Below are 3,056 nucleotides of genomic sequence, written 5' to 3'. Positions count from 1 at the left end.
CTAAGAAGCCAGAAAGTGATGCAGCCCAACAGGGGTCACCACCCACCCCACTTCTACCCACACTGGCCCATAGCAGACGGATGAGGGTGGAGATTGATCTAGCAGAGAAAAATAATGGCTAATAGGACACTGATCAATAAGGAACAATACATGTCCCATAGGAAGGAAAGGATAAGAGGGAGGAGGAAGCCAAGGGAGGGCAAGTATTCAAATGCACTTTGATTTCCATTTGCAAAAACAAGAAAGCACAGCAATTCTGAGTTGTAGGTAAGAGCAGATATCTCCAGTGCTTCAATATTCTTGAGGCAACTCAACTCACACAACCAATCATGCCATCTACTAGGGCCTTCACTGGTCCAGGCTGTGCCAGAGAGCTTCATCCTGCATCCCTGGGCCAGGTCCTGATGTACATACATTCTTAGACCTTTTCAAGCAGCATTGACTGCTAAGTGTTACCAAGGGCTCCACCCTTTCTTTCTGGCCCAGGCAAGGCTGTTTCCTCCAGAGCTGCTTCTTTCAAGCTGACCTCAAAGTCCACTGCTTCTCTCACTAAGCAGCATAATGTAGTGGTGAGGAGAAGGGAAAATAAAGTTAGATGTAGATGTCTTCTATAAATGTACCTATAGCTGTCTAATTATTCTGAGACATTTATTTATTAGTCAGGGATAATCCCTTTGTGTTAAGGTTGCTGCATGGACTAAATGAGATAATTTTGAGATAGTGTTGCCAGTTCTTAGCATGGGACCTGGCACAGAATAAGCCCACAGTAACTAGTAGTTATTGTCCTCATCAATCTTTGCGTGCGCTATGCCCTTCGTACTGCAGCCAAACCTTCCCTCTGTTGCCGAGTCATCATTCAAGGAGTGAATGCTGGATTGGGAGGTTCACTGAATAAACTATGGGTCAGCCAAAATGCTCCATTATTTTTTTATATGTAGAAAGTACTAGAAGTTCTATACTAGTATTTTGCATCTTTACACAGGAAACCATCTCAAAGTTTAAACCAAACTCACGTCTCTTGCTTCTCCATTAACCTTTGACAAAGGCAAACCCCAGAGTTTCTATGGGCATGAACGTGGCCAGCCAGGCCATTCCCCAGGCCTGTTAAAATAGGGCCAAGCCGGCAGCTTCCTGTGTACACTCACTCTAGCCAGAAATTCTTTTGATAGAACTTATCATGCATTATTTATGTTACTCTGAAACTCTAATGTAAATTTATGGAATATAATGGAAACATCCTGTATATCGCAGTGTTCCCCTATCATTCTGTGTCTGCCACGAGAGACTTAAAAATTACTTCTGTGGACTAATCTTATATACAGTATGATAGCTCAGCTATAATTCCTGGGAACATTTCAAGTCTTGGCTTTTTCTTCATCGTACAGATTTTATTCCCTCTTTCACTGGCCAAAGTATTTATTGCCCATCTGATCACAGCATGCTTATAAGAACACGTCTCCCTTGAAGCAGGGCAAGTATGGTGCATTATCAGTTTCTTTTCATTTAGTGAAGGCTATTCAGGAGGGGGAGGGGTCAAGGAATTTTGCCTGTGTGCCGCATAGTTCCGTAAATTCTCCCCTGAAACTTTATGTGGGTCGAGAATATTTTCATTCTAACCACCATAGCTACGTGGCATGAAACACAATTGGTGAAAAACTTCATTGAATGCATATCGATCCTAATCATCTTAATATTTTGATTCTCCAATATCAAGATCATTCGATGCAGTTTGAGGTTAATCTCAATCTCTAAATTAATGATTGAGAAAAGGACTTAAGCAAGAGGTAATTTTTATTTATACAATTATTTTTTTCTCTTGCATAATATTTTATCAATTGACCACCAGTCTGGTCTTTATTAAGACCAGTAAATGGCAGAGCATTTGTTACAAACAGGGTTACTATCTACATTAAGATCACAGGTAGGAGGGAGTCAGAGCCATGAGGAGCAATTTGTTGGTTTTACACCAAGGTGGAAATAATTTTGTACAATCAGGCCATCTGTTCCTTCTATTTAGAGCACATAGATTATTGATGGTTTTATTCAACGTTTCATTTCTTTGTGGCAGCCAAGTTGGTCTTCCTTTCTGAATGCTTTTGTTGGCTTTAAAATTAAATGCATTTGACCTACTGAGGACACATCAGAGCAAATGAGAAGTTAATATGCTTTCTAAAGTCTATAGCAAGACATCATATATTACAGGCAAAAGTCAAGAAAGGAAATCCTACAAAGAATAACCATCTATAAGCCCACTGAAAAGATCCTTCATGATGAAACTCCATGTAGCATGAAAGAGACAATTCTGCTTTGTTTTATATTTTATCCATTTCAGGGATTTCTTTTTTATTTTTTTTCTCTCTACTTTTCTCTTTTTAAAAAATGGAACTTAATTGTTCTTTGTTTGCTTCCTCAACTAATGTTAGTCATGAGGGTAAACTGATTTTTTTTGTTTGGTTTTGTTTGTTTTTTATTGTTATTTATGCCTACAGCACCTGATCTTCCTAGGTGGTCTCCCATCCAAGTACTAACCAGGCTTGACTCTGCTTAGCTTCCGAGATTAGACAGGATCGGGCTTGTTCAGGGTGGCATAACTGTGGACCATGGACCGTGGCTCCACTGGGGTGTGAACCCAGAATCTTCAACATATAAAGCAGACGTGCTAACAGCTACACTATGGAACCATGTCCTGAGGGTGAATTGTAATGTCAAGAAAATTCACTAGGTTCCTTCCAGCTCTCACAGGCTCCTTCCTGGTTATTGAGTGTCTTTTCTTCTGTGTATATGAACTCTCAGGTGCTCCTGTGCCCTGCGCCTGCTCATGTCTACTTAGGCAATATATAAAAAATTGACAGTATACATTTAGTCTAATACCGATAACAACTTACATCACATCTCCTGATGGGCTCCTAATACTAATCCAATGAGATAGATATTATGTTTTTTAAATAAGGAAATTGAGATTGTTATTTTCAAAACCAAATATCGCTCCTCCTTCTTTTTCTTTTCTTTTTTTTCTTTTTCTTGATTAAAGTTGCCTAACTCTTGATGTAAACCTA

The 3,056-nt window shown here is 39.5% G+C and overlaps 1 pseudogene; it reads right to left on the bottom strand.

Moving 5' to 3' along the window:
• Positions 1–2,480: 2,480 nt before the first annotated feature.
• LOC112485689 lies at positions 2,481–2,599 on the bottom strand (annotated as a pseudogene).
• Positions 2,600–3,056: the final 457 nt, after the last annotated feature.

The sequence above is a fragment of the Pteropus alecto genome, unplaced genomic scaffold, assembly GCF_000325575.1.
Source record: "Pteropus alecto unplaced genomic scaffold, ASM32557v1 scaffold5, whole genome shotgun sequence".
NCBI lineage: Eukaryota > Metazoa > Chordata > Mammalia > Chiroptera > Pteropodidae > Pteropus > Pteropus alecto.
Note: the sequence above shows the minus strand (reverse complement) of the source record. Positions and strands in the feature narration are given on the sequence as shown.